Raw genomic sequence first — 13,330 nt, 5'->3', positions numbered from 1 at the left:
TCGCGTGTGAACCGACAAGAAGTACAAAATTCACCCACTCACTCTCCACAAAAAGCACCTCCAAGAAAATGGCGTCCTACATGTACCTTTTAAACCGGCCCACACGTACAACGTCACTTATGCGTGTACACGTTGAGGGCCTTTCCTCCAATTACACGAGTTGACACTCGGATGTGCAGTTTTTGCATGTGTACAATGAACATGCACCCGTGTTGAGGGAAACGCCCTTGCGCGTCACACGTCACAGACACGCTAACGCGCTAAGGGCCTTTGGTCCAATGAAGCCATGTGCATGCTTTGTCTTCATGTGCTGATTCACTATGCACCCCGTCAAGAGGGAAACACCCGCGTGTGTAATGTCACAGACGCGCTTATGCGCTAAGGGCCTTTCCTTGAATTACATGCTGACGTGCACATTTTTCACATGCCAAATCACTCCGTATCAAGCTGGCCGCGCAAAAACACACGGAAGACCACGCTCCTGCCCAGAAGGCCGAATTACTGCCCCACAGAGTCCCCTGCATGCTCCCACCGGCCATATGCTGCTGACTGCCTGCCTGCTGCCCAAGTGCCCTGCTATTTGCTGCCTGCACGTCAGCCAGGGGTGCAGTTGCTGTGACCACGCCTGCTGGAACCAAAACTCCCGAATGGAATACCATCTCTCCACAGCCCAGCTCCAGGACCCAGTTGCCCACCCACACCTGCCTTTGGGGTTGCCATGTCGGGCACTAAACTATCTACCACCACTGGCAACCCCCAGCCAGAGAGGCAGAGGGCCACCATCTTCAGTGCCAGAGAAGTTGGTGTCCTGTGGAGCAAGTCCTGGGGCAGCATGATGCTCTCTTTGGAAGTTCGTGCGCCGACTATGAAGGATAGACCAGGATCTGGATGGACATTGTGACTGCCATCAACGTGGAGGGTGTGGCAGTCCGCGACATCAAGAATGTCAGGAAGCGCTGGGAGGACTTCAGGTCCAGGACCCTCGTCAAGGCCCAGTGCCATTTGATTGAAGGCAGCGGATGCTAAGGGGCGCCGGGGCCAGGTGTCAGACCACCAGATGAGGGTCCTGGAATGCACACGCCCAGCGCTTCATGTCCAGGTCCTTGAGAGGCTGACCCGCCTGGAGTCGAGCTGTAAGTGTACATGCATACTGATTGGACGCTGTGCGTTTTGTGGTGTGCCAGTAGTGTGCAGGTTACAAATGTGTCTTTGTAGGGCCATGTATGGATGTGAATGTACAGGGGCATGAGGCTGAGACATGTGATTCCTCTCATGTGTGAGACACATGGATGGTGTATGTGTTGGTAAGCATGAAGGCCAAATGCCGGTGTGGGAGCACCCAAGTATGCATTACTGTGTATGTATGTTGCCATGGTTGTGGTGTCACACATGGATGGTGGTTCCAGCTGCATGTGTCTGCACTGTGTACACGTGCATGTGTGTGTATTTGACAAGTGTGCAACCGTGATGCAACATGGATGCATTTGGCACTGACATGTAGAAGACTGAATGCCAGATGTGACTTGGATGTCGATCTCATCACTGTGACAGTTGTTGGACATGTACACATGCATGTAAGTGTGGTGGCATGTGTGCATGTGTTGTGCACTCCCCGTATTTCATATGATGTCAGGCTCAGCTTTGGAGACTCATGCTGTTGTATGTGTATGGATGGTGCTGCATGGTGCAATATTGCTGTGGATGTGCTCATGTGTGGGGTTACAAATGGCATGTGTGTTGTGGAGTGTGATCCCATGTCTGAATTTTGACAATGCCACTCATGTACAACTGTCATGTGTGTATCAGTCCATTGTACTGTGCCCTGATCCATGTGTTTTATCTCTCCCTGTCTGCAGCGTCAACTGATGAAGAGGGCGGAGAGGGTGCTGTGGAGCGCAGCGGCAGGGATCGCACCACCAGCCGGAGATGCAAGGCCTGGCTCCCCTCCCAGATTGTCATCTCGTCGGGGAGTGAGGAGTCTGGTGCCGTGTCCCACGCCGCAGCTGCCGAGGGTATGTCCAAGAGGCAGAGGTCGGAGGTGGACTCCTCGGCAGCAGAAGGGGCAGCTGAGACCCCACCGGGTCCGACAGAGGAAGATGGCACAGAGTCATCCAGGTTGGTGGGGGGTTTGGTGGAGGAGGAGGCCGCGGAAGGGACACACAGAGGGTCTGGAGGTGGGGATTCCACTGGTGCTAGTGGTGCAGTGCAGGGCCAGGGACAGGAGGCAGCACAGGCCACCATGGAGGTGCCTGTGTGCAATCCTGTCCCTGATCCTGTCACTGCATCATCTGGCACCAGCAGGGATGCCTACGTCCAGACCCGTTTTCAGTTAGGGGATGAGCGCACAACAACTGGCCTTCCTCTCCCTGCGGATGTGGCTATCCAGGACCGCATTGAGCCTGTCCTGGCTGGGATAGCGTTGCGTCAACGGGGCATGCGAGATGACCTGCAGTCTTTTCGTGAAGAGACTGCACGTCATCTCGGATGCGTCTTTGACCGTGCTGACCTGCTGGGACGGGTCTCCAGTGCTGGATTCCACCTTGTGCTGGACCTTCTTGTGACCCCCTCCTCACCTGAACCCCCTACGCACCAGTCATCCTCCATGCCATCTTCCCACCCATGTATCACCTGTGTACCCCATGAAGCTGCCTCTGACCCAGCGGCCAGGCTGGTGGAGGACACATCCCTACCACAGTCGGGAGTCGGACGTCCAGCAGGGGTGGCCACCACGACAACTGCACCCCAGCTGGAGGAGGACATGCAGGCAGCAAGATCCAGGGCGCAGGCATAGGCCCAGCAGCAGCAACATAGTGGGAGCAATGATGCCTCGGGGTCTTCAACATCGGAGGGGCAGGCATCGGCCAGAGGGCTGGAGGACCCAGGATGACAAGTGTCTTCCGTGTGGCAGCGGTTGGGCCACGCCATAGATGAGGAGTGGCAGTGGGTGGAAGAGGCACAGCTCACAATGGTCAGGACGGAGAACTCCATGCGGAGGGCCCTGAGGCAGGCCGAGTGCCTCGAGGCAATTCGCAGGGAGTTGGAGGTGAACATGTCGTTGTCCCTGCGAACCCTCTGGGCCATCGAAGAGGACCACCTCCAGGACATTGAGCGGGGGTTCGATGATGCCCTGGCCTGGGACATCAAAAAGTGACCCATCGGACTAGCCCGCTGCCATTGTAAATAGTTAGTTAGTTAGTGTTAGGTTTCCCTTTGTTTTACATTTTTTTTGGGCACTTGGACAATACCCCACATCTTTGTATATAGTTCTTCGTTAGTGCATTTTTGTAGGTTTCATTTGGACAGTTGGGCTTACTGACCCGGGATTTGATACTTGTAAATAGTTGGAGTGTGGATTTGGCAACTATTTCTTTTCGGATTTCTCCATGGAGCAATGGATTTTACTTTTTCATTTCTGTTTGGATTTGCTTTTTTGGAGGGACTCTGGAGACAATTTATTTTTCATATATTTTGGATTCTGATTTACTTGTTTTATCATTATGTTACAATCTGCTTTGTTTTCCTTATGTCATTAGTTTTGTGTTTCCTTTTTTTTCCACACTATTTTTGGTTCAATACATCTTTTCACATACTTCAATGTCTGGCATTCTCTCATTGGTTTCATGCATGTCACGATGTGGGTTTTCACATTCACTGGCACCCATTGTGTGTATGTGACGGACATGTGTTGGTCTACATACATGCCATTTGGATTGTTCAATGTGGTGTGTATGTTATGCTTGGTTGTTTTTTTGACCAGGGGGCGGGGCTGGGATTTGGGTGGCCACAAGGGCCATGATTGTGGGTCATGTTGACGTGTTGGGGGGACATGAGTGGGGGCCTGCTGGCAGGTGCCCCTGACTGCTGGGGGGTGGAGGTGCAGGGGGACATGAGTGGGTGCCTGCTGGCACGTGCCCCTGACTGCTGGGGGGTGGGGGTGCAGGAGGACACGAGTGGGGGCCTGCTGGCAGGTGACCCTGACTGCTGGGGGTGGGGGTGCAGGGGGACATGAGTGGGGGCCTGTTGGCAGGTGCCTCTGACTGCTAGGGGGTGGGGGTGCTGGGGGACATGAGTGGGGGCCTGCTGGCAGGTGCCCCTCACTGCTGGGGGTGCAGGGGTGCAGGGGGACATGAGTGGGGGCCTGCTTGGAGGTGCCCCTGACTGCTGGGGGGTGGGGGTGCTGGGGGACATGAATGGGACATGAGTGGGGGCCTGCTGGCAGGTGCCCCTGACTGCTGGGGCCTGGGGCTGCAGGGGGACATGAATGGGGGCCTGCTGACAGGTGTCCCTGACTGCTGGGAGGTGGGGGTGCTGGGGGACATGAGTTGGTGGTCACTAGTGCAAGGTGACATGTGCCTGGCTGGGGGCATGCCCATGGTGGATGGACTGCCTGCAGGACATGATCAGGGGTGCTGGGTAGTCCTCTGTGGTGTGGGTTGCCTGCAGGGTCCATGGAGGGGGGTGGAGGGCACACCTGTGAGAACCCACACTGGCAATTGACGTGAGGGACTCCCCGCGCACCCCCCCAAATCCACATACTCTGATCGCACAGGCCCAATCGCGTGTGAAACTTCCCACGCACCCCAGTTATACACGAACCCTGCTCGCACTGGGCCAATCGCATGTGAAACTTCCTGCACACCCCCTCCCAAATCCATGTACCCCGCTCGCACAGGACCAATCACATGTGAAACTTCCCGTGCACCCCAGTAATCCACGTAGCCCGCACGACAAGGGCCAATCGCGTGTGAAACTTCCCACGCACCCCCCAAATCCATGTATCCGCTCGCACAGGACCAATCGCATGTGAAACTTCCTGCGCACCTCAGTAATCCACGTACCCCGCTCGCACAGGACCAATCGCATGTGAAACTTCCCACGCACCCCAGTAATCCACGTAGCCTGCACGCACAGGGCCAATCATGTGTGAAACTTTCCTTGCACCCCAGTTATACACGTACCCCGCTCGCTCGGGGCCAATTGCGTGTGAAACTTCCCGCGCACCCCATTAATACACGTACCCCGCTCGCACAGGAACAATCGCGTGTGAAACTTCCCGTGCACCCCAGTAATCCACATAGCCCACTCCCACAGGGCCAATCACATATGAAACTTCCGCCGCACCCCAGTTATACATGTACCCCAGTCGCACTGGGCCAATCGCGTGTGAAACTTCCCGCGCACCCCAGTAATCCACGTAGCCCGCATGCACAGGGCCAATCGCTTGTGAAACTTCCCACGCACCCCAGTTATACAGGTACCCCGTTCGCCCTGGGCCAATCACATGTGAAACTTCCTGCACACCCCCTCCCAAATCCATGTACCCCGCTCGCACAGGACCAATCACATGTGAAACTTCCCGTGCACCCCAGTAATCCACGTAGCCCGCACGACAAGGGCCAATCGCGTGTGAAACTTCCCACGCACCCCCCAAATCCATGTATCCGCTCGCACAGTACCAATCGCATGTGAAACTTCCTGCGCACCTCAGTAATCCACATACCCCGCTCGCACAGGACCAATCGCATGTGAAACTTCCCACGCACCCCAGTAATCCACGTAGCCTGCACGCACAGGGCCAATCATGTGTGAAACTTTCCGTGCACCCCAGTTATACACATACCCCGCTCGCTCGGGGCCAATTGCGTGTGAAACTTCCCGCGCACCCCAGTAATCCACGTACCTCGCTCGCACAGGAACAATCGCGTGTGAAACTTCCCGTGCACCCCAGTAATCCACATAGCCCACACCCACAGGGCCAATCACATATGAAACTTCCTGCGCACCCCAGTTATACATGTACCCCAGTCGCACTGGGCCAATCGCGTGTGAAACTTCCCGCGCACCCCAGTAATCCACGTAGCCCGCATGCACAGGGCCAATCGCTTGTGAAACTTCCCACGCACCCCAGTTATACACGTACCCCGTTCGCCCTGGGCCAATCACATGTGAAACTTCCCGCGCACCCCAGTAATTTATGTAGCCCACACATACAGGGCCAATCGCGTGTGAAACTTCCCGCGCACCCCAGTTATACAGGTACCCAGCTCGCACAGGCCAATCGCGTGTGAAACTTCCCAGGCACCACAGTAATACACGTACCCTGCTTGCACTGGCCCAATCGCGTGTGAAACTTCCCGCGCACCTCAGTAATACATGTACCCCACTCGCACTGGCTCAATCGCGTGTGAGACACCCCACGCAGTGGGGTGCGTGTATTCGGAGGGGTGCATTGAAAGTCTGGTGCTGCCATAATCTTACTGTGTGAAATGTCACAGTGTTATTGCAATTGCACAGTTTAAATAGGGAAAAAGATTGATTTTGTTGGCTATCTGTATGCCCCCCTTATTTGAACTTCAAATGGTACATTTCTCACACCTTAGTTTTAGAGTGTTGGGGGGTGCTGAGTGTGAAACACAACACATATCACCTGCACTCTTAATTAGGAGTGCAATAAAAGTTGCATATTATGACATGGAGGACACAAAGGGAATGTAGAAGCAAGGGCAAGCACTGACATCGTTCATATTTATTTTTCACTGGTTCTCTTCTGAATCTAGGTAAGTAAGAGGGGATGATCAAGGACTGGGAGAATAGCTCAGGGGAAAGGTGTTTGTCTTGGAAGCAAGACAACATAGGTTCAAATTCGGGTTGCATGCTTAGAGACTGGTCTCCCATATTAAGCCCACTATAAAAGATTAATTAATTGTAGTCTTGATTGGGAGGGTGATCACAGGACAACAGGAGACCAAACATAAAAAGCAGCCACCTCCCCCACACCACCCATTCTGGTCTCTGTCCCCAGCAAAAATGAGATGGAAAAACAAGTGAGAGTTTCAACTTATTTGTCCTTTCGATGCATAGCAAGACAAAGTTTAATTGATGGCTATGAAGAGAGGAGACTGGAGTTATGAGTGCTTCAGTGACTGTATATCACAGAGATACCCATTATTTCAGTGAGGTCTTTCATTTTACACATGGGTGTGTCATGGTTAGGCCCAGAGTGTTCAATGGACGTTATCCAAGACTACAGCTTCCACAATCCTTTATATTCTTAAATTACCTGATTGATGTCTGAAGCGGAATGCGCTCCCCTTGTGAAGATAATGCTGCACAACATCAATATCCTTCCTTGGTTGACTATTGCCAAATCTTCTTCCTCGTATGAATGATAAATTGAGTACAATAAGCAATGCTGACTGATCATTGCTGTACTTAGACACTGGTATGAAGCTCTATCAGTCGTTACATTGTGAATAATAAGAGGCTATTGGTCATCTGGGACATGTCCTTATTTTATAATGTAAATCCTGGCACCTCTGCTTTTTTTAGAATTGTGTGATTTTTTTATACACAAGAGGGTTATTAGTTTCCAGTTATGTTACCAACCAAAATTGTTCATACATAAAAGATAAGACACAAACAGCATCCGACTGAGTCAAAATTCAGATCTGGGAACCAAAACCAAGAAAACTGCTGGGACAATTTTGAGAAAATGTTGGCATCTGAACACGTAACATTCCAGCAGTTCACAATATAAATGCCAGTAACGTAAAATTGTGCTTTTTAAACTAGTTTGGTCCAAAATGGCAGGGTTGCAGTGCATTTGGTGATCCAACTGTCCAACAACCTTTCGTACTGGTCTTTTCCACATTGCCCTATATGCCAGATTTGTGAGAGAGAGAGAGAGAGAGAGAGAGAGAGAGAGAGAGAGAGAGAGAGAGAGAGAGAGAGAGAGAGAGAGAGAGAGAGAGAGTTGTGTGTGTGTGTGTGTGTGTGTGTGGTGTAAAAACCCAAATTAAGGTTTGAGACGTTATATTAACCTCAGCAGTGGCAGGGAATGTTGTGGTCTGCGGGGCGGGTTCTACTGCTGTGGGATGTTTTTATCCATGCATCCAAGCCCTACCTCAAAACTGTGCAGTACTGACATGGAAAACATCATGATGGCCAGAGCTTCCCAGAAAATGCACAGGGAAATGCATGAACAATAGGCTGCCACTCTTTTTTGCCGATGTTATGGGCACTGAAGGACACTGCCTAAAACCACCATTGGACTACCCACACCGTAGTCTGAAACCATTGGGAATGGCAATGCTGATTGCCAAAAGCAACCTAGAATTGTGGGGAATTCAAATTCTTAAATCCCAAAAATGGTTGCAGTACCAGTACTCACCACTATCAGAAAGCCGGCATTTTAAAACCACCAGACTTTGTGTAAAACTGAATAAATGAACCCAGAGCATGCCAAAGAAAGACTTACTGAGAGGTGGATACAATGTAAAGTTATATTCTGAAGTGACTTGAAGGTTTATAACAAGACTGGCTGAGCTGTGGATTTCAGCAGTTTAAGTAAATTTGGACTGAAAGATACTAAAAATCTAAATGTTTAAAAGAAATGAGTGACCTACTTTTGAGTGTCACATAGGTTGCAATTGTTTAAATGTCATAGTTTTGAACTTAGAATCAGCATTCTAGCTGCATATGTAAAAATTGTCTTGACTTAAACTGGGGAACAAAAAGTGACATTTTATCTGAAACCTGGCTTAAGGAACTGAATTCTGCCCACCAGCTACCCCCGACAGGAGATGAGACTTGCACAACAGCTGGGTTCCCAGGCCTATCTGTCTTTTGCTGCTTCCACCAAAAGGGATATGACACTTCCCTGATTGAATTACCTGTGCTCTGATGTTGGGAACCAGAGTGTGAGTCACGTGCAGTACCAGTGAACATACCGATACCAAGGAGAATGCTAGAGGCAAGGTTCCCATTGAGAAAGCCATACCTGCATACGAGACAGTATGATGGTCATTTGAATGAAATCCCAGAAGAAGAGTCAGAAATGAACAAAAGAGCAGATTGGTGACGTCACATGAAGCAAGATTAAGGCACCAGAAGAGATGCAGAGACACGGGAATGTAGAGATTCTATGAGTATCAAAGAAATCATTGAAGATAGGTAACATTTCGCGATCGAAATGAAGAGGTTTATGCTGCAGAAACAATGAAGATATCAAGTTTTTTTACACATGTACAGATGCAAAGAAGGGAACGCAGACAAAGTATTCTTGAGTCTAGCTATGTAGTGAATAGATTGCGGCAAGGATAGGAGTGAGTGGATTAGGGACGATTCCACTACGCATTATAGCACAGCTGGACCAGAAAAAGAAGGACTTTTTCCAGTGTGTTGCAGTTAGGAAAAACAATTGAATTACAGGAGTGAATCTCAGAGGACAAGGCTGGACCAGTCCCAGGAAGCCAAGGTTGTCTTAGGCTGGGATGAGCAGACATTAGTTACAATTGTGCGAAAGAACAAAACCAGGGGTGTTGCTAGGTCTGGAAAAGATCTGGGGCTACACAAATATGTCAGGACTCTCAGGACTCGGGGCTAGCTAGCAGTTTGGTTGTAGCCCCTGAGTTTTTATCCAGGGCTACAACCATGAGCCCCGGGGCTCTAACCCCTTCAGCCCCCCTAGCAACACCTCTGAACAAAACTCCTGTTCAGAAGATATGAATGAAAACAAGGAAGACGGCAGATGTTTATTAAATAAGAGTCCTTTAAATGCACCAGAGCTCAAATTTGTAGTCTACAGTCACATGGATGGATGGAACTGGACATACATGATGAACCACACCTATGCAGGGAGGTAGAACGTGCCTCCACTCCGTCATTTTCTACAGAACAAAGAACATTTCCAAGGCTAAGTTCAAAGACTTAATTGACATGCAGACCACAGAGGTGATGATAGATGATATGATAATTGGTGGGAAAATATGGAAGTCCAGCCTGTGTGCTGCTGGCATAGGTGGGAAAAGTACTGATGGATGTAGAGTGCCAACCAATTATAGGGGGCCGCATAGTGAAGGACCCTATAGCTTGTGTAACCAATGGGACGTTGTGTATTTATTGTGTATTTAGTGAAGTTGATGGTGACCTGTTTGAAGGGAGGGTTTAACTGCCCCACCTGACGATAAAGAGCCTGCCGCTTTCTTAGACTAGTAGGGAACATATACTTAGATTCCCAATCACATTTGCCACTCGGTTTTTGTAGTTTGCTACGTAGGATGATGTTAGCAAATACATAAGTTGACATCCGCAATGATCAATTTTTGCTTATAAAAAGAACATTTTTTTATTAATTTCTTTGAGACCATGCTGTGAGATGTCCGTTGTACTCCCTGTTTTAGATAATTGACATTAAAACAGTCAACCTTTTGCCAACTTTCTGAGTCAGTCTGATTATTGATGTTTGAGTATCTTCTGCATCCCCATTCATCTCAAAGTATTGCTACCTCATCTTAAGGGGCTGTGTCGGCTGTCCCGGTTCAGGGGCATCTCTCACAACCCAACAATTATGTTCTATGTTTTTGTCACCAATGGAAATTTTTAGCATGGACCTGCTGATGATTGGAATTTGGAGTTTCCAGGCCCATTTCCCACTTATCAATCAACTTAAATGTGGGTAGGGTCTGATCTTTTGGGAGCTTCCTGAAAAATGCTTCGCTGATGAAGCTTCTTCCGTTATTCAGGCATACACTGGCGAGAACAGGCTCCACCCCCTCCTTTACCTGAGGTGGGAAAAACAGCTGTTATTATTTCTAAGGGTGTCGGATCAAAATTTGAGGTCGTTTTTTCATCATCTTTTAGCATGGTATTTGGGTTTTCCTCAGATTATGGAATGGTGTAACATTTTAGAGTATTTCCTTCCAGTGTGGAATGCCACATAAAACTGGGAGGGAGGTTAATTTTTGAAAATGGAGGAGGGTTCCCATCACCAGTTTGCTCTCCTACAGAGATGACAGTGATGTGTGGGACTTGATCCTAAATTGGACTTCTATTTTGTCAGACCGTTCTTCAATCATGTGGCATGTACCATTTAAACTCATAAAATTTGTAATTTGTTTTAATTTGATTGGCCGGTTATTCTGAGACCAGAGGACCTTGTTTACACAGTCAATCAGGGGTGATAACCTCTGAAGATGGTCATTCCCCAGCAGACAAGGTGTGCCTTCTGGAGTGACAACTATCACTGAGTGTTTCACCCTATGTTGCCCAATTTTGATCTCCAGATCTGCAGTCCCTTCGACAGAAATATCATTCCCATCAAATGTTTTGGAGTTGCCCAGAAAGAGGTGTGAGGGAGATTTGGTGACTCTCTCCCCTTCCTAAATTTAGTTGGTCAGGGACTTTTTGGACAAGGGGGTGGCTTGGGATCCAGTATCCACAAGTGCAGATAATGCACATTGACCCTGTACCTTGATGGATGCATACAATCTTCCTTCTCTCTCTTTAAAGGGAGAAAGAAAATGTGTATTTTGTGCTAGCTTGACAGTTACATTTTTTATATTGAACTCCGACACTGTGTGATCTTGGACAGTTTTCTTTGTCGGAATCCGGGAATCTGTAAAGAAGATTTTGCAGCCAGATATCTATGGGATTGGGAAGTCCCCTTTTTCCCCTGAATCTTTGCTGTCCCCCTTTACCTGGTGACAGTTACCCAAACCTTTTGGGTAGCTCAGTGCTTTCAGAGACATCTTGGTGACATTGTTGGGGTTTAATAAATGTGTGGTTCTCGGACAGTCGCCATGCTTACCCAGTCTAGGTTAGGGTGTTTTGGGACCCTTTTTTCCTTGGGAGGGATCCCTTCATCCCTGAAAGAGAGGATTTTTTTTCTCTGAATCCTACACTGATTCTTCCCCTTCAAACAGGATGATGCAGACTTCCTCCACAAAGTGGGTACTCATTTGCTCTTGATTTCTGCTAGTTACCTACTGTTCCCTAGGTTGCAGCTTTTCGGGGGTAGACGATTTGTGTTCAGGTTCAGAGGTTTCCAGGGGTTGTGTTCTGGTGAGAATAGGAGCTTCCTCCAGGGCTTTTCATCTCCCTTTCCCTTGGGCACCCTCCTCTGAAACCTTTTCCTTGTCAGAGGTTTCTTCCCATCATTGCTCTGGGGCACCAGACCCGGGTGTCGAGCTGTTCTGGGCAGCAATTTCCATTTGAGTGCTCTGCTGAGTCCTCAACTTGCCGGCCAGGTCTTGTATTAAATGTTGGACCTGGCGCTCCAGTTGAGACATCTTTTCTGGTTGGTAGGAGGGTCTAGATTCATACCTTTGCTGCTCCCAGAAAGGGTAGCTGTCCCTTCTCCGAAAATAGCTCGGATATTGAGAGTTTCCCTGATAACCCTTGAACTGGGAAGTGCAGCCCCTTTGATGAGCAGCAATTACCCTCGAGATGGATGGGGATGCAGACCTTACTCATACATCAATAATGGAGCTGACTCAGGAAGTTGCAGAATGCAGACTGTTTTAATGTCAATTTCTAAAACAGGGATCATAACGAACATCAACGCAATCGCTCGATCTTCAACCTCAAAGTACTTTAAGAAAAAACTGTACTTTTATAAGCAAAATGTGTCATCAATGACGTCTAAATCACATGTGTACTAACGTCATCCTACGTGGCAAACTACAAAAACATATCAGCATGGGCTATTGGTTCTGAGTGAACATTTAAGTATATGATCCATGCTAGTCTAAAAATGTGTAACTATGTGATTGGTTACTCAACATCAGGTGGGGCAAATAAGCACTCCCTTCAAAATGACCACAATGAACGTCACTAAATACATGACGTCCCATTGGTTTACACACTATAGCACCCCTACATACACAGGTCCTCTACAACGGTTGGCACTCTATCCACCTTCAGTACTTTTCCACCTACATTAGCAGCCTGCAGGCTGGCCATCCAGATGCTGGTGAGGTTGCCTTAACTGTAGCTACCCACCAATTAGCATATCAATCCATCATCACCTCAGTGGTCCACTGTCAATTATGATAGGATATGATATGGCATTTGTAACGCGCCTATACACAAGTGTTTCAAGGCGCGACGATGATATGATGTGATATGGCATTTGTAACGCGCCTATACACAAGTGTTTCAAGGCGTGACTATGATATGATATGATATGGCATTTGTAACGCGCCTATACACAAGTATTTCAAGGCGCGACTATGATATGATATGATATGGTATTTGTAAAGCGCCTATACACAAGGCCTTTGAAATTCGTTCCTTGAGAGTGTTCTTAGCTCTGAGAAAATTAGGGAGTGAGAATCACAGTCTGCCTTCATGCGTAGGTGTGACCACCTCGTTCATCCAACTTCATGCTTCCATGTGGCTAGAGACCATGAAATCGAGCCTATTCATGTATTTAATAATATTTTCTACTAGACTTCTGATGTCTTCCTTGTTATGTTCATGCCTTTTGAATGGGGGGGTTTGTTCTTTTACACGATTTTGTAGCCAAAGTCAGTTCACTCCAGTTTTCATA

The sequence above is a fragment of the Ambystoma mexicanum genome, chromosome 13, assembly GCF_040938575.1.
Source record: "Ambystoma mexicanum isolate Mex_15411 chromosome 13, UKY_AmexF1_1, whole genome shotgun sequence".
Taxonomy (NCBI): Eukaryota; Metazoa; Chordata; class Amphibia; order Caudata; family Ambystomatidae; genus Ambystoma; species Ambystoma mexicanum.
Note: the sequence above shows the minus strand (reverse complement) of the source record.